This window comes from Choloepus didactylus, chromosome 3 (assembly GCF_015220235.1).
Source record: "Choloepus didactylus isolate mChoDid1 chromosome 3, mChoDid1.pri, whole genome shotgun sequence".
In the NCBI taxonomy this organism is placed as follows: domain Eukaryota; kingdom Metazoa; phylum Chordata; class Mammalia; order Pilosa; family Megalonychidae; genus Choloepus; species Choloepus didactylus.
In genome coordinates this window covers 92,965,041-92,988,849 of record NC_051309.1, presented here as the reverse complement: position 1 = coordinate 92,988,849, position 23,809 = coordinate 92,965,041, and the positions used below count along the sequence as shown (strand labels likewise).

The window sequence follows — 23,809 nt, the reverse complement described above, 5'->3', positions numbered from 1 at the left end:
TAGTAGGAAAATCATACCAGATGTAAATTACACATACAAAAAAGTGTCGTTGAAATGTGAAAATATAAGTAGAGAAGAATTTTTCCCTCATTTAAAAAATCTGTAAAAGAAAATTGTTTAAAGCAAAAATAGTAACAATGTATTGTGGGATTTATATGTAAAGGTAAAAAGCATGACAACAATAACAAAGGGTTGTTGGGGGATGCAAGTACACTATTATAAGTCCCTTATAATATATATGAAGTGATAGATTATTATTTGAATTTAAACTGATAAGTTAAAGATGGCATTCTAAACCCTGGAACAGCTATTACAGCTAACATATATAGCTAACATGTCTAGCTAATAGTGGATATAGATCTTATCGATACAATTTGAGAGTGAGCTGACTCAAAAACACATTTCAGTCTTTTGGAGACTAAAATGAATTTACCTTTATTAATATAAGATCAGCCTTATTCCTACCTGAGAACCTGGATTGATTCCAGTTGAGAGTCTGGAGTCTTTACCAGTGCCTTTTTCCTTGACTGATTCTGGACTCCAATTTTTGCCTCGCTAGCACTGTAAGACTGTCTAAAAATATTGTTAATTTTCTCAGCCTCTTAGCTTTCTGTTTGGCTTCTCTGTCTCTTGGTTGCTGTCTGAAAGTTGGTGACTTCTTCCAGGGAAAAGCAGTACTAAAAGTTGTTGGGTTCTAATAAGCAAGATGGCCTCAACACAGCAGCATTTAATCTGTTGCTCTTGGACTTTCTCTGGACGCCCCAGCAGTCAGGCCTTGTGGGTCATATTTAGTAGTGGTAGCCAACCTAGAAAGCAGCATTTTGGCTCTTCTGTCTTCAGCATCCTCACACTCCTTGAGGATGCTTGTGTAGTTTCAACCAGCATTTTATACTAGTGAGATAATTATAAGAAGTTGCTATATACTTCTCGAGTACCTAACATTTTTCTTCCACTTCAAAAGCTGTACTAATTGTCAACTGGCTGATCTAAGCTCCTGAGAAGTGTCTTTCTTCCAAGGAATTTTTCCTCCAAAAGCCTCCCTGAAGCTCTAGCAGGCTTTGGTTTGACACTTGCTTTTTATGAGGCCACCTGTTGGGATGACTGAGAATCAGGAAAGATCCTCTGCTAACCTCCATGGGTGGAGTTTCCAGACACCACGTTTCTGGGAACTAGTGTTTGATTTTAAGTGGCATGTGACCCTTCTTCATTCAGGGATTCAGAAAAGTGAAAACTTTCACAATTCACAAAAGTTAGCAAGAATTTCATTTAATTTCATCAACTTCATAACTGGTTTTACAGCCTTGTTGACTGAAATCATTTCTGATTGGGTACAAAGAACTGCATTTCTGTGGACTTCTATTCATGTCCATGTTTTCTCTGGCCACCAGACACCTTGGTGATTCTTCTAGGGATTGACTGCAGTGGAAGCCCCCCCCAAAAGGGGGAGTTTATGGCCCCTACTCAGTGGGTAAGAGCCAGGGCTCTTCATTCAGTAAATACTCATCTTGGCTGTGGGCTTGGGAAGAAATGGCCATGATTTACTGATTGTATTTGGTACACACTGTGTGATACTTGAAGAGATGAAAAGGATTTACCAGCCCTTAATTGAAATCCAAGCTTTTAATTGCTTATTTTTTCCTCACCCTGTCTCCTCCCTTCCACCTTTTCCCTTGCATTGTGATCTCATGAGCACATCTGTCAACAGGACAAATGACTCTCTGATTATAATCTCTTAATAGTTGGGTATAATGAAAACTGTAAACTTTTAAAAATAAAATGTGTATATGCCTTGGCAAAAAAAAAAAAAAAAAAAAAAAAAAGAAAAGCTACTGGGCTCACCTCAATGTACAGCTTTTCTCCTCAGTATGTATGTTCCTTAAGTCCTGGCTGCTTTAGTAGCCTTGATTTTTTTTGTTCCCTCAGTTTTCCATGAAACTGACAAAATTTTCGCCCACTTTCTCAGATGTGACTTTCTGTTTGGCTTTGTGACCACTTACCATGCTTAAAAATAGGTAAATGCCTCAAGGGGAGGAGAGGTGTGTAGTAACTGGCTCACCAAAATGAAATACCTTCTCTCTTGAATCCTGACACCTCAAGTCCTGGCTGCCTTTGAAGTTCTCTGAAGCCTTCAAACAGATTTTTGAAATATTTTACTTCATATTTTTGGGTTGATACAAGCGTTTGATAGGGGTGTTTGATACAAGTTAGTATGGAATAGAGGAAAGCAGAAGTCCCTGTCCCTATTTTGTATTTTAATTCCAGAGAAGATGCAAAATGATATCTTAATGTTGCCATTATTACAGGTGGAAAATATCTCATTTTTTTGTATTTATTTTTATTAGAAAATTTATCATTCTTTAATTATGAATATCTTTCATATGTTTATAACATTTGAATTTTCATTTCTAGGAACTGTTTTTTCATCATTTACCCATTTTTGCTATGAGTTGTTAGCCTTTGTTTTATAGATTTGTAAAAGCTTTCTATAAAATAAATGTACAAAATTAGCTCTTTGCCTTGTATGACTAGGAAATATTTTTCTTGATTGTCATTTAACTTTTGAAATTGTTTAAGGATTTTCTTTTCTCTTTTCCTTTCTTCCTTTCTTTCCTATCATCATCTCCAGTGATTGAAATAGCCTTCTATTATCCTTGCTTTCATTCCTGAGTCTACCATTTTTTTCTTTATGCAACAAGCAGAATGATTTTTTAAAAGCACTTATGTGAACATTTCACACTACTCTTTAAATATTTCATTGGTTTCTCATTGCTCTTAGGATAAAGTCCTAAATAGTTTACAAGGTTTCTCTGATATACCCCCCTCACATTTACCTCTGTAGCCTCATCTCCAGCTACTACCTGTACCATGACCTTTCCCCTTTCCCTCTAATGTGCCAATCTTCTTTTCTCTTGGAGCCTTCACACATGCTGTCATCTGTCCCTTTTCATGTCCCTGTACCTTTTCCTGGATCACTTTTTTGTTCTTCATGTCTTAGCTAAATGGCATTTCCTTAGGGATAACTTTTCTGCCTTTCAGATTATGCTCTCATTATATGCCCTTATTGCATACTGTAATTTCCTTTGTAGCTCCTGACCCAATTATACAATATTCACAAATAACCATTTGTTTAATTAAATGTCAGTATCTTCTGCTACAATATAAACTCATGTTGTCAGGAATTGTCTCTCCCTACTGTTTCTTTTTTTGTGCTCTCAGTAGATGCTCAAGAAATATTTGTTTGAAAACTATTGGTTGAGTGAATGAATGACTGAGGTTTAAGAGGTCAACATAGCCAAATGATGAAAGCTTTAGTACTGTGCTTACTATGATGAGTTTATACTTTATACTGCAGAAAATGGATATCCACTGGAACATTTAATGACAGGAACCAGTTTTATGTTTGTTCCATTCCTCCCTCTCTTCTTAATGGTAATGATATGCTCACTATCATATTGTGAAGGAAGGAAAACAACTAAGTGACCCTCAGGTCTTAAAAAGAAAGGTCTAGTTCTTTTGTTTTTTAATTCAGAAATTATTAGATAATGACATAATAATAAAAATGGAGGAAAATAAATCTCTGTGCTTTTCTGAAGAATGGCTCAGTAATTTCTGTTTTAATAATATTAGATCTTGCCTTCATTTATGTTCAAATTGCTTAACCAAAATTAAGTAATTAATCCTTAACTAAATTCTGCAGTGCAGATAAGAATTATCTTCATTTTACAGATTAACTGAAATGTACCATATTTCAGATGAATAATGCTTTGAAATCTCCAGTACCAAATGGCCTGTGTTCCTCTGGAAACATGTGGAAACCCAAATTTACATAGTAATTATGTGTTCAATTGTGCTGAGGAAGCAAGTGGCAGGTCTAGATAATCTTCCAAAAAAAAAAAAGAAAGAAAGAAAGAAAGAAAATACTGGTAATGTATAAAAAAGGAGGAAAGCAGTTTTCTTTATCTTTCTTGAATGATAATATTATTATTCATATATAATTTCCTTGTAAGAAGTCCCCCAAAGCTAAAAAAAAAAAAAAAAAACTTGGTAAGTGCTGTTTAATGCACAGAATAAATCCAAAGAAATGTTAGAATTTGGCTCCTGACAAATGAAAAAGAAGCCACAGTGTATCTGGAGATAACGATGGTGCACAGACATTTTGGTATCATTTAGAATATAAATACTAGTGTTAAGTTGCATTCTGGTTACTACTATTAATATACCTTCTGTGTGAAAAAATTTGTATGAGGAGAATTTGTGTTAAATAAAAAAAGAAATTGTGAAATCTTAATAAGAATATAATTCCTCAGCCTTATGTTTTGCACAGATCCTGATAAATAGGCCATTTTAAACATGCTGTTTTAGTTTTTGGAAAAGCATAGCACTTTCTTTTTTTCATGGCAGAGAGAGAATTCATAATGGTCAATGAAAAAAGAAAAGGAAAGCTGTATCTATCTATCATCTATCTATCCACCTATCTATGTCTATCTCCTCAATGCACATTGTGTTCCATTGTGTTCAGAAGGCCATCCATGTACATAAATGGAAAATGTGGGTGGCTAGTTGTTGGGATTTTAGTTCAACAAGAATAGTTCTTTCAATTCTGCTTGAAATTGTGCAGAAGTGCCAGAAATATTGCTGTTAAGAGATTCATGGACTTCTATTTCTTTTTTCTTTCTTTCTTTCTTTTTTTTTTTTTTTTTGGTCGGGTGTTTCAGAAGCAAAATTTATTCCAAGTACATATATACTTCCTCTTCTTCTCTTTACCCAACAGGTGGAGGGTAGTTCAGTAAACAGTAACAAATGCTTTTCCAATCACAAGATCTTGCTTTAGGGTTCATAATAATTGGGTAAGAAAAGGATGATATATTTCACTGCATTTTAGAAATTGTCCTCACCTCTCCTAGACTACTTTTTTTTTTAATCATCATTTTATTGAGATATATTCACATACCACGCAGTCATACAAAACAAATTGTACTTTCGATTGTTTACAGTACCATTACATAGTTGTACATTCATCACCTAAATCAATCCCTGACACCTTCATTAGCACACACACAAAAATAACAAGAATAATAATTAGAGTGAAAAAGAGCAATTGAAGTAAAAAAGAACACTGGGTACCTTTGTCTGTTTGTTTCCTTCCCCTACTTTTCTACACATCCATCCATAAACTAGACAAAGTGGAGTTTGGTCCTTATGGCATTCCCAATCCCATTGTCACCCCTCATAAGCTACATTTTTATACAACTGTCTTCGAGATTCATGGGTTCTGGGTTGTAGTTTAATAGTTTCAGGTATCCACCACCAGCTACCCCAATTCTTTAGAATCTAAAAAAGGTTGTCTAAAGTGTGCATAAGAGTGCCCACCAGAGTGATCTCTCGGCTCGTTTTGGAATCTCTCTGCCACTGAAGCTTATTTCATTTCCTTTCACATCCCCCTTTTGGTCAAGAAGATGTTCTCCATCCCACGATGCCGGGTCTACATTCCTCCCCGGGAGTCATATTCCACGTTGCCAGGGAGATTCACTTCCCTGGGTGTCCTAGACTACTTTTTGACTCAGTTTCTCTTATTATATTATATATTATATATTATATTATAATGGAGAGAGTCCATTGCTGACTAGTGAGATTGCCATTCTATACACAGGCCTCATTGCATATTTGCGATTTGAATTTATTTCAGAGAAAGGTAAGAGAAAATAGAGTTGGAAAAAGAAAAGTGGTGGAGACACAAATTGGATGAGAATTTTCATACTGGGCCTCCTGTCCAGAGGCCTCAGCCACTCTGCCACAGATCGGCTAGATTCTTTCGCATCAAACAGTTGATCTTGCGAGCCATTTTCATGTGGTAGATCTGCCTACAGGTTTCATAGCTTTCCCACTGTCATCGGTGGTATGACTTCTCACACTATCTCAATGAGTCCATCCTGGTATGGATTCTGTTTAGGGTTCTGTATGCAGCTCAGAGTTCCCTTCCTGTACCATCACAGTCTTCACAATGAACTTCAGATGTTTTTCCATGACCTTGAATTTAAAATCTTCACTCTTCCTTTCCCAACCCTTGGCGAAAGCTCCTCACCGCAAGCCACATCCCTCTCCTCCCAGGCCCCTGGAGTCCCCAAGCTGTCTCCTTATGGGCTTCTATTTCTGGTGAAATGGTTGGTCAGATGTCTGGAGTAACCCTTCTCTAAAAATCCCAAGTAAAAAAGCTTAAATTCTTAGATTAGCTATTAGGGAAATAAAGGAAATTATTGGAGAAATGGCAAGAAGATATAAATCAGAGGGCAAGGAACAGCTCAGCCACTTTATTGATTTGTGAGTGGGATATAGGAGGCAAATCTTGGGACTTGTGCAGGATGGAATATTGGGCCATAAAACTGGATCTTCCATATCCTCAGGGGATGGACTGAAAAGTCCCTGCCTCCCAGAGGGTGGTGTAGGAATTCCGAAGCTGGAATCAGCATTGGTTCTGGGTAGAGCAGAAAAAACATGTGTCCACAGAGAAGTCTCCTTGAGACCCTCCCTCAAGTAGATTTTTTGGCCAAAACCCATACTATTTGTACAGTCTGAAAAACCCTAACCTGAAAACTTAAAGTGCTTCCTGACTTTGGATGTCTGTAGGCTCCTGCAAAATCAAAATCCTTTCTGGAGGAATTCATTGTAAGCCTAGTCCTCAAAGAAATCTCACAGATAAAATTTCTGTGCACATGAGCACGCAATAAAAAATAAATCACAAAATACATGCAGCAATGTAAGCAAGAGTCAGCAAAAACATCAAACTACAGAAGCAGATCAGCAAAGACTGTGGATATTGGAATTTATCAGATGCAAAATGTAAATATGAATATTTAATATTTTTAAAGGGTTGCAAGATGCTATCAAAAGTATCACAAAAGACAATAATCTACTAAAAATAACCAAACATTTTAAAAAAGAACAGGAAGGACTTCTGGAAATGAAAAAAATATAATAATTTAAGTGAGAAACCCAAAGGACTCTTTGTGTAACAGATTCAATATAATATGGAAAAAAGCATTCTGGTGCATGTGGATCCATTGTAAATAAGATCTCTTCAAGACGTTATTTCAGTTAAGGTGTGACCCAACTGAAGAAGGTCAGGTTTTATACAGATTACTAGTTCTTTCTAAGCAGAATGAAAGTCAGATGGAAAGGGAAACCATTGGTAGCAGCTGGAAGCTGTGGGAACCCAGCAGAGAAAGGACAAGACATTGCCATGCGCATTGCTATGTGGCAGAAAGGTCTATGAGCAAGGATGGCCAGCAGCCAGTCCCAGAATGCCACAGTCTTTGGGGAGAAAGCGTGGCCTTGCTGATGCTTTGATTTTGGACTTCTCCTGGTCTCAAAAACCGTGAGCTGATAAATTCTTGTTGTTTAAGTCAACCCATTGTATGGTATTTGTTTTAGCATATGGGAAATTAAAACAGTAAGTAAACATTCTTCTCTCCCCCAGCTAAGGCTATCTGCAGGGTGGCTTCTCTCTCACTAGCTAGCTGCATTTACAAGACCTGCCCATAGTAGCAGCAGGAGGAGGAAGGAAGGGAAAGGAGGATGGTAAGTTCTAACTTCATTTAGCTTCCCATATCATGGCTTTATGCTTTCTGCATCTGGCAGATGTTTGATGTTGGGTTTTTCTCTCCTAGGTGCTTTGGAAGCTTCCTGAATCTTTTTTTGACACAGCAGCTATGCTCTGTTTTCCCTGTTGTGTCTTCCCTCTCAGCCTTGGTTTTCTGGTGATCTACTCCATATAGACTTTCTCTGTTGAGACCTATCACCCCTCCAGATGGTCATTCTTATAAGTGACTCCAGGCCACATCCTTTCTCAAGCTGCCCGCCTCTTGGCTTTGGGACATATCCACATATCCTTCAGCCTGGCAAACTCAGGGTCTTGAGGCCAAATCAAGGTGACTATCTCCCTTTTTCCTGCCATAGTTGCCAACTATGGTTTCTTGTCCACTAGCTTTTTCAGGTGGGAGTCAGCCTTCGGTTCACTTTGCATATCCAATTGCAGGGGTCACATATTAAGCTCTTTGAATAGTTCTTTCATAGATCTGATATGAGGGACAGGTGTCACTAGATCACTCTCAGCCCTCTGCTGTTGTTGGTGGCCTGGACTCGTAGTACTCTTGAGGTTCTTGCTAGAGAAATTCTTCTCACAAGTCCTCTTTTATTCTATTTTGCTGAATCTATGCAGCCACTATATCAGTTTTTATTGCTGTGTAACAAATTATCCCCCAAATTGGCAGCTTAAAAGAACAAACATTTATTATCTCACTTAGATTAAGGGTCAAGAATTCTAGAGCAGCATAAGGTGGTTCTGCTCAGGGTGTCTCATGAGGTGGCAGTCAAGTTGTCAGCCCCAGCTGCGGTCATATGATTTCTTGACAGGGACTGGAGGATCTGCTCACAAAATAGCTTGATCACAGGGTTGTTGATGGGAGGCATCAGTTCCTCACATTCCTTACCATGTGGGCTTCTCCATAGGGTCATTTACAACATGGCAGATGGCTTCCCTCAGACTGAGTGATCTGAGAGACAGAGAGAGAGAGAGCCTGAGACAAAAGCAACAGTCTTTTATAACCTAATCTTGGAAGTGACATGCTATCACTTCTACTATATTGTATTGGCCACCCACCCTGGCACAATGTGGGAGGGGACCATACAAGACTATGAATACCTGGAGCTGGGGATCATTAGGAACAATCATGGAGGCTGGTCATCACACCATCTATTGTAATTGCACCACTTATTTTATGTACCACAAAGAAGGAAAAATAATGCCACTAGTTATGATATACCATCAAGTGTAACAGACATCAGAGATGTTAAAATATGAAAGAAAATAAGTCTTGGAATTGATGAAATGCAGTAAATTTACCTTGTGGTTGAGAATATTTTAAAAATCATTAAATTGATTCTTGAATATTTTCTTTGAAAACCTCGTCTTGATCTAGAATATCACTTTGGAAATTTGTATCTATTTTATCTTGGTTACTTCAGTGCAAGCCACCAATGTAACATATTTAACCATGAAACTCCATTCTTCCTTCCTACCTCCTTCACCTTTTTCCTTGAAGCATTCACATGCACTAATTTTCTGTTGAAAATTCCACTTTTCAGGAAATATTCTACTTTTTTTTAATTTAATAATTTTATTTTGAAATAAATTGAATCTTACAGGAACAGTTGCAAAAACAGTACAAACCTCATACATAGAACTCCACCATACCCCGAACCCCTCCCCCGATACCCCGATCCACCACCTTTAACATCCTGTCACACCACCGTTTCTTTCTTTCCCTCCCTCTCTTCCTCCCTCCCTTCCTATCTATCATCCATCATCTATTGCTCTGTCCTCTGAACATATGAGCGCAAGCTGCACATATCTTTGAACAAACAATATAATTCACATATGCCTTTCCCATGGACAAGAACATTCTTTCATGCAATCTCATTAAGTGCAGCTAAGAAGTTCAAGAAATTCAACATTGATATAAAGCTTACATTCTGTATTTCCTTTTTTTTTTCTTGTGTCCCGTCTGTGTCCCTTTGAGCCTACTGTCCTCCATCCTCAGATCCCATCCAGGATCATCCTTGGCATTTAATTGTCATCTCTTTAGACTATGTTTTTTTTTTTTTTTTTTAATTGTGGAGACATATACAGCTTAAATCTTCCCATTCCACCCCCTCCCTAGCATTCCATTAGTGGGATTAATCACATTTAGAACGTTGCAATGCTACCACCTTCCCACCATCCATTTCTAGAAGTTTCCCTTCACCCCAAACAGAAACCCTACTCTCATTTCTTAACTCCCCATTGCCCCTTCCCCCACTTTTCGGAACCCCTACTCTACTTTTCATCTCTATGGTCATATTCTCTGATACTTTCTTTGTGTTTACTGTGGGGCTTAAATTTAATGTCTTAAATCTATAACAATCTTGTTTTTCTTTGATACCAGCTTAACTTCAATATGACATATAAACTATGTTCCTATACTCCCTCATTCCCCCACCTTTATGTAGTTCTTTTCAAAAATTACTTATTTTACACCGAGTCCAAAACCACTGATTTATCATTACAGTTTATGTATTTTAGATCCTGTAGGAAGTAAATAGTGGAGTTATAAATCAAAAATACAGTAGTATTGGTATTTATATTTACCATGGATTTTTACTGGAAATCTGAATTTCTTCATGTAGTTTCAGTCAATTGTTCAGTGTCCCTTCCTTTCAGCCTGCTCAACTCCCTTTAGCATTTCTTATATAACTGATTACTGGTGATGAAGTCCCTCAGCTTTTGATTATCCGGGAATGTTTTCATCTCCCCCTCATTGTTATCCTCCAGGTGTTTGTGAATTCTCCAGGTCTCTGATGGTTATTGACTTCTATTTGTATTCCATTGTGGTCAGAGAATGTGCTTTGAACAAATTCATTTTTTTTTTTTTTATTGAGGCTTGTTTTTATGTCCCAGCATACAGTCCATTCTGGAGAAAGACCCATGATCACTAGAGAAGAATGTGTGTCCCAGTGACCTGGGATGTAATATTCTATATATGTCTGTTAAAATTCTCTATATCTCTCTCTCCTTTCTTTGTTTCTCTGTTGGTAGGGCTTCCTTTAGTATCCGAAGTAGGGCAGGTCTTTTATTAGCAAAATCTCTCAGCATTTGTTTGTCTGTGAAAAATTTAAGCTCTCCCTCAGATTTGAAGGAGAGTTTTGCTGGATAAAGTATTCTTGGTTGGAAATTTTTCTCTCTCAGAATTTTAAATATGTCAGGCCACTGCCTTCTTGCTTCCATGGTGGCCGCTGAGTAGTCACTACTTAGTCTTATGTTGTTTCCTTTGTATATGGTGAATTGCTTTTCTCTTGCTGCTTTCAGAACTTGCTCCTTTTCTTCAGTATTTGACAGTCTGATCAGAATATGTCTCGGAGTGGGTTTATTTGGATTTACTCCATCTGGAGTTCGCTGGGCATTTATGCTTTGTGTATTTATATTGTGTAGAAGGTTTGGGAAGTTTTCCCCAACAATTTCTTTGAATACTCTTTCTAGACCTTTACCCTTCTCTTCCCCTTCTGGGATGCCAATGAGTCTTAAATTTGGATGTTTTATTTTATCTATCATATCCCTGAGATCCATTTCTATTTTTTCAATTTTTATCCCCATTCTTTCTTTTGTTCTTTCATTTTCTGTTCTGTGGTCCTCAAAGAGGCTGAGTTTTTCAACTTCTTCTAATCTTGTATTATGAGTATCCAGAGTCTTTTTAATTTGGCCTACAGTTTCTTTAATTTCCATAAGATCTTCTATTTTTTTTATTTACTCTTGTAATATCTTCTTTATCATCTTCTAGGGTCTTCTTTATGTCTTTTATATCCTGTGCCATGCTTTTATTCATGTCCTTTATATCCTGTGTCATGCTCTCATTGCCTGTCTGTAGTTCTTTGATTAATTGCGCCAAGTACTGTGTGTCTTCTGATCTTTTGATTTGGGTGTTTAGGTTTGGGTTCTCCATATCGTCTGGTTTTATCATAAGCTTTAAGATTTTCTGTTGTTTTTGGCCTCTTGGCATTTGCTTTACTTGATAGGGTTCTTTTAGGATATATAGGATTATTCAAAGACTAATCTCTAAGTTGTCAGATCTACAGCTTGGTAGTATACACTTTCTCTAACTAACCAACAGATGGCTTCTGTGAGTCACCAATTCCCCTCAAGTCAGCTCTCCCCAACCCTGTCTTTGTGGTGTGTGGGGATCTGACCCCCATGGGGTCCACTCGGTGCACTTAATTTGGGTGTGCTGTCAGGGCCATCTGCCCTGAATGAGGGGTGTGCATCTGAGTGGTTAGGGAGGAAGGGCAGCTTTAATAATCAAACCTCCCAGGTGTTCCCAGAGATTTAAGGCTGTTCTCTGCCACTGACCCAAAAATCCTTGGTATTGGCGTAGGTTCCTTGGGATTTCTGAGTGGCTCCCTCTTCCCTGCTGTGCTCTTCCAGGACCTCTGCTGAGGGAGGGAGGGCTGTGCCACGTCACAAGTACTCATTGGCCTCCAGGGAAGCCCTGGGACACCGGGCTGTGCAGGGGCATTCCCAGCCCACTTCAAAGATGGTTGAGTGGGACACATTAACTTCCCCCTTCCACACAGCTCCGGCCTCCCAGCTCCAGGACAATCAGTATTCAAGGCCACTGTCCACGGCCGATATTGTGGCATGTGAGCAGTGCTGCGGGAAAGACTCACTGTCACACTGGGTTTCTTGGGACGGCTGTGTGCTGTGGGTTTGGCCCTGGGCAGGAGTGCCCTTGCCCGCTGGGGAGATGGCTGCAAGTCATGCATTTTTTTCTCCTTTTTAGCCTATAATTCTTGACTGGTGTGAGGAGGTATGGCCGTGTTCCCTCAGGCTCTGGGATCTGGTTCTGAATGGAAAGGGCCCCACCCCTTTCTGCTTGGAGAAGATAGATCCCCTAGGGGGAGGTCATTAGCATTTCAATTGTCTCTCTCTCTGCTTGTGCTATCTCCACCCTTCTCTGAGTCACAGCACTGGGAACTGAAAATGGTTGGGGCTTTCTCCACTGAGCCAAAAAAGAAACAGATAGTCCCCTTCAAACCTAGTCCAAGGCAACCCTCTGGCTCTCCAAGGTCAGTCGTCACCCAAAGCCTCTGTCTATTTTTTTGGGGATTCGTACCTGTAGTGAGCAGTTCACACTTGCTACTTAAAACCCCAGTTGGAGCTCAGCTGAGCTATATTTGCTTGCTGGGAGAGAGCTTCTCTCTGGCACCACGAGGCTTTACAGCTCGGGCTGTGGGGGAGGGGGTCTCACGGCTTGGATCCGCAGGTTTTACTTACAGATTTTATGATCTTGTGCATTTCTCCCAATTTGGGTTGGTGTATGATGAGTGAATGGTCTCATTTGCACCCCCCCCCCCCCGCAGTTATTGTTCCAGGGGGACTACTTAGCTTCCACTCCTCTCTATGCTGCCATCTTCTGAAAATATTCTACTGTGATGCTAGTTAGGTCTCTATGTTTGTTTCAGTGGTTGAAATCAAATGATTATTAAATATTAACAGAGTGGTAACATTGAGCATAACATCATGCAGATTACAGGACACAGATACTCTTTAAGCAGCTTTGTAATCTAGTTTATAGGGAGGATAAGTTATAGCAAACAGAATGAAAATATCTACTCAACTGGATGGTAAGCACATTTTTTATTTAAAGAAATAATTTGATAAACTAGTTCAAATATTTAAATTACATATTTGAAGAGCTTATAAACTGTACTACTTTTAATATAACCTACTTAAAAGTGTCTTGGGTAAATTCAGCTTAATAATTGTTGCTGTTTTTGAGTCATTCATAAGTATAAATTGATATTTAAGAAGCTAAAAATCCAGAGGAGTGACGTCATCAACATAGCTATGTACACAGCTACTGAAAACTTCTCTCCAGAGATTCAACAAAAACAGAAAAACTCTGAATTGTTTAAAACTCTGGAGGAGGCTATAGACTGGAGTAAGACCCTGCAAATGCCGAATTGAAGAAAGAGAAGAAATATCAGGTAGGCACTTTCCATCACAGACCAGCCAGTCATCTCCCCTCCCCCTGAATTGGTCTCTGTGTGGGAAAGGCACAGAAACAAAAGACGGAACCCCTCACACCAGGGACACAGATTTTAAAACCTCACAGCAGGGAAAAATACCCTCACTGTTTGCAGACCCATTGGACAGAGGAGGACATTTCAAGGCCCAGATTAGTGAGGAACAAAGAGACTGAGAAAACACAGAGACACATTCCCACACCTGGGTCCAAAAGCCCTTCCCACAATCTCAAGTGAGGTAGCAGCCAGTGGCTGCCATTTCCTTGCCTTGGAGTGCTGGCTTGGCTGAGGGGAGAACTCTGTTGTGGATAGAGCTTCACTTTGAGCTGGGTTTTGGCTGGCAGAGTGAAGACATAAGGATCTTGCGGCTTCAGCTTGACTGTGCTTCATGCTCCAAGGCAGAACAGCCTCTAAGGATGATTAAGTTACTGAACATCGCCATCTGCTGGACAGTCTATATGTCCTATATGGAAACCCGGCCCTGTTTTGGCTGAGAAATAGGGAAGACTCAACTGTTAAAGAAGGGCCCAGGTCTTGCTAGTTGGTGGAAAACAGAGCACCACTGGAAGCCAGCAGATTTGTATTACCACACATAGTGAACTTGTGGGGTTCCCAGTGCCTATCTCTCATCCCTGTGGCAGGCCATGGTGGGCTCCTGACTTTGGGGAGAAGACTGGGGAGCAGAGCCAATCTGACAACTGGCCAGGGAGAGAAACAAAGAAAAGATAGAGATCAGAGTCAACCAACAAGAAAACCTTAAGCAAAGAGAGAAAACAACCTCCAGAATAAATCAATCAAGAAAACCACATGCCAAGACAGCAGGAAATCATGAGTCGCATCAGGAAATGGGAAGATATGGCCCAGTCAAAGGAAGAAACTAACATTTCAACTGAGATTCAGAAGTTGAAACAACTAATTATAGATGTTCAAACAAATCTTTTAAACTGAATCAATAGGGTGAAAGAGAATGTGAAAAAAGAGATAAAGGATATAAAGAAGACACTGGGTTACCATAAGGAAGAATTCATAAGCTTGAAAAAACAAATGGGAGAACTTACAGGAATGAAAGACACAATAGAAGAGATGAAAAACAGAATGGTGACATACAGCAGCAGACTTGGAGAGGCAGAAGAAAGAATCAGTGAGATGGAGGAAAGGATATCTGAAATCCCGCACACAAAGGAACAAATAAGGAAGAGAATGGAAAAGATGAACATGGTCTGAGGGAACTGAAGGACAACATGAAGCTCATGGATATACATGTATTAGGTGTCCCAGAAGGAGAAGAGAAAGGAAAAGCAGCGGAAGGAATAATAGAAGAAATAATCAAGGAAAATTTCCCAACTCTTATGAAAGACATAAAATTACAGGTCCAAGAAGCACAGTGTACCCCAAACAGAATTGATCAAAATAGACCTACTCCAAGACACTTACTAATCAGATTTTCAAATGTCAAAGACAAAGAGAAAATTTTGAAAGTAGAAAGAGGAAAGAATCCATCACATACAAGGGAAACTTGATAAGACTAAGTTGTGGATCTCTCAGCAGAAACCATGGAGGCGAGCAGGCAGTGGTATGACATATTCAAGATACTGAAAGAGAAAAGCTGCTAACCAAGAATCCTATATCTGGCAAAACTGTCCTTCAAAAATGAGGGAGAGTTTAAAATATTTACAGATAAACAGACACTGAAAGAGTTCATGAACAGGGGACCTCCTCTACAGTGAATATGAAAGGGAGTGCTACAGACAGACAGGAAAAGACAGGAGAGAGAGGTTTGGAGAAGAGTGTAGAAATAAGATATCAGGAGATAGAAAGAGGGTAGAGATTGGACATTTGATTTTTAAAGAGCATAGAATGTTCTAGAGAATTGATTGTGTAGAGCTAGAAATGGGTAGCACAATACTCTGTGATGGTAGCACAATATTGTTAGTACACTACAAAAAGATGACTGTGAATATGGTTGAAAGAGGAAGGTTAGGGGTGTGTGTGACACCAGAAGGGGAGATAGAAGATAAAGACTGGGACTGTATAACTTAGTGAAACTTAGAGTGATCAATGTGTGAGATTAAATGTACAAATATAAGAATGTTTTTGCAGGAGGGAGCAGCAAGAAATGATGAAGTTATGAGGTATGCAATGAAGTGAATGGACTGTGAGGACAGTAGGTTGAATGAAATAAACCAGAAATGAAAAGGCAAACATTATAATGCCTCACTAATGCAGACTAATAACAATGTGTAAACTCTGAGAATTGAATCTGGGAGCATGGGCTATAAGGGGAAGGTTTATATAAAGGTTCCTAGATTGTAAGCTCATACAGCAGAAGCATTTATTCATGAATTACAACAGTTATTTCTAAATTTTGAGATTCTGATCTGTTTGTGTTTGATGTGGTCAGTCCCTGGAGCTTTGGGTGTCTGTGTGGCACCTGGGACTCAGAGCCAGAGTTAGGCAGCTGTGAGTGTCAGCATTGCCCCATGAATCAACTGCTAAAGAGGCTGAAAAGGAGATCAGACTTTGATTGGATGTAGAAATGAAATGGACTCAACTGAGATTGGGGTAGATCCAATTAAAGGATACAGGATGATACTAACCATATTTTAAAATTTTGACTTCTGTGTGGGACTAAAGGAAGAGATGGTTTATTAGTTAGGGTTCTCTAGGGAGACAGAATTAAAGAGAGATATCTATAAATATAAGATTTATAAAAGTGTTTCATGCAACTGTGGGTATGCACGAGTCCAAATTCTGTAGGGGAGGTAGCAAACTGGCAACTCCAATGAAGCTGATCGATGAACTCCTCAGGCAGCGAGCTAGCAACTTTGACGAATGTGTTCGATGAACTCCTCAGGAAATGAACCGGCAACTTCAATGAGCTCCTCAGGAAATGCTTCGCTGGTCAGCTGGAGAAGAAGTGAAGGTCCTCTATCTGTCGCTTAAAAGTTTCCAACTGATCAGATTAAATCCAGCTGACTGCATTCTCTCATTGTGAAAGACACACCCTTTGGTGACATCATCAGTCATGCAGCTAATTGACTGATGATTTAACAAACCAGCCACAAACATCCTTGCAGTTAGGCCAGTGCTTGCTTGACCAGATACCTGGGTACCATCACCTGGCCAAGTTAACACATGAACCTAACCATCACAGATGGGTATATGGTGCAAAATCTATATTCTCTGTAGTACACTATATAATTTAGCTTGTATGGCCAGTTTACTCAAATGCCATAATTACATGGATGGAAACTTCACTAGGGAGTGGGACCTTGTTGTTTGTGTAGGTTAGCATGAAGCCCTGAATCAACCCAGAGTAATTTGGCAGAGAATAAAATTCATTTCCAAAGCCCCATTGAGGGACTGTGGAAAAATTTGGAAATACTAAACTCCAGCTGGGGAATTCCTGATATTCTCACAAGCATTGGGGACCACCAGCTTAGTAGGCCAAGCCCATGATCTTGGGGCTTGCCCTTACAAAGCTTGATAATGCAAAGGAGAGGCTAATTCTACTCATAATTGTGCCTAGGAGTCACCCCCAGAGGGCCTCTTTTGTTGCTCAGATGTGGCCTCTCTCTCTAAGCCAACCTGACAGGTCAATTCACTGTCCTCCTCCCTACGTGGGACATGACTCCCAGGGATATAAATCTCCCTGGCAACATGGAACGTGACTCCCAGGAATGAGCATGGACCCTGCATCATATAATTGACAAAGCCTTTTGGACCAAAAAAGGGGAGGAGATTGAAACAGAATAAAGTTTCAATGGCTGAAAGATCTCAAATGGAGATGAGAGGTCATTCTGGAGGTAACTCTTATGCATTATATAGATATCCCTTTTTAGTTTTTAGTTTATTAGAATAGTTAGAAGGAAATAACTGAAATTGTTGAATTGCAATCCAGTACCCTTGATTCTTGAAGATGATCTTGTAACTATATAGCTTATATATGGTGTGACTTGTGATAACCTTATGGCTCACACTCCCTTCACCCAGTGTATGGATAAATGAGTAGAAAAAATGGGGACAAAAAGTAAATGAATAATATGGAGGAGAGTGATATGGGACAGTTTGAGTGTTCTTTTCTCATTTATTTTTATTATTATTTTGATTTTTTTGGAGTAATGAAAGTGTTCAAGGATTGACTGTGGTGATGAATGCACAACAATATGGTGATATGGTGAACAATTGTTTTACATTTTGGATCATTGCATGGTATGTGAATATATTTCAATTAAAAAAAGTAAATGAGGGGGAGAGGAAGGGTATGAGATGCTTTGAATGTTCTCTTTTACTTTTATTATTTTTTCTTATTTTCATTTTTTTGGAGTGATGAAAATGTTCAAATAGATTGTGGTGATGAATGATCAACTGTATGTTGAAACTGTGAACAGTTGTACACTTTGGATGATTGTATGGTATGTGAATATATTTCAATAAAAGTACATTAAAAATCCAACATACATATTTGGATATTTATAACTTTTTTTCAAATTTCAAGGACGATCTGTAGGGGCAGGTATGTGTATAGTCGAAAAAGCACAGGCTTCAAAGTCAGGCAGAACTAAGTTGAATGCAGATTCCACCAATTACTAGTAATGTAATTGGGCAAGTTTTTAAACTTTGAGCCTTAGCTGCCTTTTCTGTAAAATAAGAATGATGCTGCCCACTCTGTGTAATAGTGGAAATTAAATGATATAGTGCATGTAAAGCACCTAATCTAGTGTCTGACACATAGCAGCCCCTAACAAATGGTGGTTATTATTATGATTTACCAACAGGCAGTGCAGAAGTTGATTTTTGTTATGGTGTCATGTCTGCTGCTTTCAGAGCCTTTTAAAGAGAAAGTGGGGATTTGCACAGTGGGACAGATTTCACACTCTGCCCGTATTTTATTATGAAAGCGACTTAAAAATACAATCCATACTGGTAGACCAATTATTTTGAATGTAATTTTAAACATCATTATAAAAAGACATTATATTTTCCTTTTAATAAAATGGATACTTATTAATGTTTAGTAGATATTACAGATAGTATGCTTGACAGTAATATAGTATACCATAAATAGAAACAATGAAAACATACCTATCTGATTTTCTTCTTTTATTTTATTTTAAACAAGTAGTTCTTAAAAGAGACTTGCCATAATTAATTTATACCTTCAGATTAAACAATGAGAGGTCAAAATATCAAAAAGAAAAGGAACACTGAGACTATTCCTTGGAAACTAGAACTGAAATGTAAAAACCCTTAGCATGTTTAGTTTAGACTGAGTCTAGAGAAAAGGATTTCAATTTATTTGTGGCATATATTTAAATTATAGCTCTTTGTGATGCTGCTGTGGAAGGAATGAGTTGAAGTGGGGAAGGGAAGCCATAGACTGAGAATATAGCCTATTGAGTTTGAAGAAAGGTGTTAGAAAAAACTGAAACCTCCAATAGACAAAGAAGTCATGTTTGTAATAATTTAGTGAAAATACTAAATTCTAAATTGCTTTTTTATGGAAAAAAGAAAAATATCTGGAGTCATATATATACATACATACACACACACCCAGACAATACACATAGTATATTATGCATATTATATATATTTTCAAATGTTAAAAAAATGACCTAAACTAACATATGTAATTTCCAGTGGAGACACATTTCAAGATTAGAACTAATGTTGGAACTGATGTTCTATTGTTTTAAGATGTCTACTATATTGTGTACTGTTAAACCGGCAAGCAAGGTTTGGGGAAATTAAACTTTACGGGATAAAAATGCGGTTTTACCATATTCTGGTGACCTCAGCACTCTTTTCAATGTTTCTGATAGTCTCTTTCTTTCTTGGGTTTCCATGACTTTGCATGCCTCTCTGCCTCTCTGTCAATCTCTGTCTCATTGCTCCATGCTTCTTCCTCCTGAGCCTGCTTTGGGCTTAGTCGTTGACATTCTGCTTTTTCTTCAGAAGTTTTTCCTTAGGAGGCTCAAATCTTCTCTCTCAGCCTTGATATTTTTTCTGAGATATACTAGCTTGACGTATTTCTTATAGCCAATTATGCTTGCATCAGTGAAGTTCATTTTAACTTTTCTCTCCCCTCCGTCTCCACATCAAATTAATCACGATTCTTTTTTTCTGGATCATCCTCCTAGATTAGCGGGAGCTCAAGGATCTGGATCCAGGCTAATATCCTAGACATGTGGGTGGTATGGGCTGGTGAAGGGTGGCAGTGTGATTCAACAGGTCACTTTCAAAGGTGAAACCCAAATGGACCAAGCAGCCAGCCCAACTAGGACTTACTCAAAGAGGTACACAGAGTGTGAGAATCCAAGTTTTCAGCAAAAGATGGAAACAGTGAAAATAAAACTTGAAGCAGTGTGTCTGAAGTGGAGTGTAGGAAGCATAGTCTACTGGAACTCCATGAACTGTCAGAACACAATCCTGGGTAGTTTTATGAGGCATCTTAAGCCTCTCAAGGGAAAGATCTCTTAGTGGTAGTTCCTTTATATGAATAGGCATTTATCAATTGACTATTAATAACAATCCCCTAATTGTTTTGTGGATCTCTCAAGTCTTTACCTTTTCAATATATGTTATATACTACTTCTAGGTTACTTTGTCTAAAATAATTTCTTTTTCCATGCATCTTCCTGTTGAAAATTTTATTGGTTCTCTTTTTCTTGTGGGATAAGATTCTTTGCCTGATAATGGAAGCCTCTCAAACTGTTTTAGTTTGCTAAAGTTGCCAAATGCAACATATTGGAAATGGGTTGGCCTTTACAAAGGAGATTTATTAACTTACAAGTTTACAGTTTGGAGGCCATGAAAATGTCCAAATCGAGGCAGCAACAAGGCAATGCTTTCTCCCTCAAGACCGGCTACCAGCGATTCTCAAGGCACCTAGCGATGTCCGCTGGTCTCTCCCTTCTCTCCTGGGATTCATTGCTTTCAGCTTCTGGCTTCCAGTTTCCAGCTTCAGTGGCTTCCTCTCTGATTTGGTGGTTTCTTTCTGTTTTCTGCGTGTCCTCTCTCAGTTTCTCTGGCTTTTCTCTCTTAGCTTCTGTCTTTCTCTCTATATTTCATCCTCTTACTAAGATTGGACCATCAGTGCAGGAAAGCCAAGCTACTTAATACTCATACTACACAATAGGTGAAGCCTCACACTCTTCTGACACTATTCCTATATTATTGCCTTCAAAAAAATAGCATCTTCAATTTTCTTTGATAATGTAAGTCTTCCAGATTTTCTAGGCCATGTTAAAAACTATATACCTGTCCTGTTACCTACCACCTAACTGCTTTCGCCAGTAGCAAAGACAACCACTATCACTACAACAGCCATTGCCACCATTTATTGAGTTTTATTATATTCCAAGTACTTTACATACATTAGTGTCATGTGTCATAAAATTGTTGTAAGATGACCTGAGAAATGATTGCAGATCGAAAACATTTTAGGCATGACAATAGTTTGGATGCTCAGCGCAGTTTATTTGCTTGTTTAATTGCAAGTTGCCAGCACAACCAATACTGAACAATCACGTCAAGGGCACACAACACATTTAAAGGTGGAGGATACCAGAGACTCTAAAGCCCATTGGTCTGAGGACCAACACAAGGCCGGACCTTTAATGAGAGGTCTTGGGAGCTGGTCCAACATGTCATCAGTGGCGGGTCTGAAGCCATAAGTCAGAGGCACTGGTCATGATGCAACTGGTATTTAGCTTCTCATATAGAGAGACCCTTGCCTAGAATTCTGTGTATGCTCAGAGCCTAACATAGTATCATGTGCATAATACTGCTGTTTATGTAGATGAACCAGCATCTTGAAAGTGGGTAGGCAATTGAAGTTTGGCTATTTAAATTATTTTGTTCCATTTGAAAATCTTCTTATAGGACTCTTTATACAATGATATCTTAGTTTCCTGGCTGCAATCACAAATACCACAAAATGGGTTGGCTTAACAACAAGAATTTATTGGCTCACAGTTTTGAGACTGGAAGAAATTCAAAATCAAGACTTCAGCAAGGTGATGCTTTCTTCCTGAAGACTGTCAACCTATGGGTCTGGCTGCTGGCCATCTTTGGATCCTTGGCTTTTCTGTCACATGGCAATGCACATGATGTGTCTTCTCCTTTCTCCTCTGAGTTATGGGTTCTGTTGACTTCCAGCTTTTTGCTTACCTATGACTTTCTCTCTGAGGTTTTCTCTGGAAGGCCTCCAGTAATAGGATTAAGACTCATCCTGATATGGTGGGATACACCTTAAGGAAAAAAAAGAAAACACCTTTAAAAGGTCCTATTTACAATGGGTTCACAAACACAGGAAAGGATTAAGATTAATAACCTGTTTTTCTGGGGTATATAATTCAATCTACCGCAGATGATAATAAAGAAAATTTTTATAATGTTACTATTCCAGAATGCATTTTCTTTTCACAGTTGCTTCTGCAGGTAATATACATTGTGCCCTAAGGTATTTTAACTTAATTGTGATGCAAATGTATGAGCAACTACCTTAAGGGGAATATAACCACCAGATTCATTTTATTTCTATATATTTCTAAAAGTGAGGGTCCGGGAAAGTGCAGAATTGATGTCTGCCAGTGGAAAAGAATAAAGCTAATGAGAAAATAAACTTTAGTTTTCAACCTTCATGAAGAACATTAGCACATAACAACAAAGGCTTGGAAAAGAATTAAAATCCATTAAAAAAATCTCTTATGCTTTCCTTAATGTGTTTTGCTTCCTAATATAGTTCCTGTTTGCTAGGATTTTTCATTATTTTAAAAAGCTGTTATCATTTTGTTAAAACTATCAGTTGAGTTTCAGATACCCTCCTGTGTATCATATACCCTTAAAACTTTTCACCTTTTTGTTTGTATGCCTGCCAGTCTGTTTCAAAATTTGCATCAACTATTTACAATATTCTACTTTATAGTACACTAAAGATAGGAATGTTCTTGTTGGCTTTCCAAGAGTGCTAATATATGTAAGGTTTAAAAAATGGGTAATATTTACCTCACAAAAGGGAAATAAGCTATTCTGATTTCTTATGCTATTCTCCTAGGCACACTAGGAAGAAGATACAAAGCCAGTTTTTCTTATTTCAATATTCAGGGCTCTTGGTAGGATCAGTGGAGTAATGGGCCAAGAAAGATACTGCCACCTCAAAGCATGTCTCTCTTTCCCACTGATGCTTAATAATTTAATATTAATTATTCCCTCATGCTAGGCATTGTCTTCTGTTTTGATCTTCTTTAGAAATGCAAGTACTTTTAGAGGTATAATACTTTCAATATGGTACCTGTTTCAGTTTGAATCAATTATGTACCATAGAAAAGACTGTTCTTTTAATCCAATCTTGTGGGGGCAGCTTATTGTGGGTGGGATCTTTTGATTAGGTTGTTTCCACAGAGATGTGACCCGCCCAATTATGGGTGGAATCTTTTGACTGGATTATTTCTAATGTGGCCCCACCCATTCAAGGCAGGTCTTGATTAGTTTACTGGAGTCCTTTAAGAGAGCTTACAGAGAGAGAAAGAAGTAGAGAGATGCTTAGAGAGAAAACACCCAGAGATATTTTGGAGACAGCCTTTGAAAACTGACGAGGAGAGCTGATGGAGACCAGGGCATTTGGAGATGCTAAGCTAAGAGAAGCAGCCCAGAATTTGCCCTGGCGACCCCATAGATGCTTAAGGAGAAAGCCACTGGAATCAGATGCTGAAAGCAATGCAACCCGGGAGCAAAGGACCAGCAGACGCCAGCCTCATACCTTTCTAGCTGACAGAGGTGTTCCAACACCATCGGCCTTTCCTCAGTGAAGATATCTACTTGTTAATGCCTTGGTTTGGACACTTTTATGGCTTTAGAACTGTAAATTTGTAACCTAATAAATCCCCTTTATAAAAGTCAATCCATTCCTGGTATTTTACATAATGGCAGCTTTAGCAAACCAGAACAGTACCCAACACCATTCATTCAACTAGAATTTATTAAGCACCTCTATGCTGCAGGTCGTTGTGCTGGCATGAGAAACAGAGCAGTGAATATGAGAGGAGGCCCTTGCCCTCAAAGGCTGACATTCCAACATAGGAGCCAGATAACCAACAAATTCACAAATGATGCAAGAAAATAGTTAACCAAAGTGATGAGGCTATAAAAGAAATAAATAGGTTGTCACTATAGATAATACAATGGGGCTACAGAG

At 38.6% G+C, this 23,809-nt stretch overlaps 1 protein-coding gene and 1 pseudogene across 5 annotated transcripts in view; one reads left to right on the top strand and one right to left on the bottom strand.

Moving 5' to 3' along the window:
* The window catches only part of MAPK10 (mitogen-activated protein kinase 10), a 719,417-nt gene that overhangs the window by 231,307 nt on the left and 464,301 nt on the right, over positions 1–23,809 (top strand). The gene's annotated exons all lie outside the window — the stretch shown is intronic.
* On the bottom strand, positions 5,780–6,024 carry LOC119530347 (annotated as a pseudogene).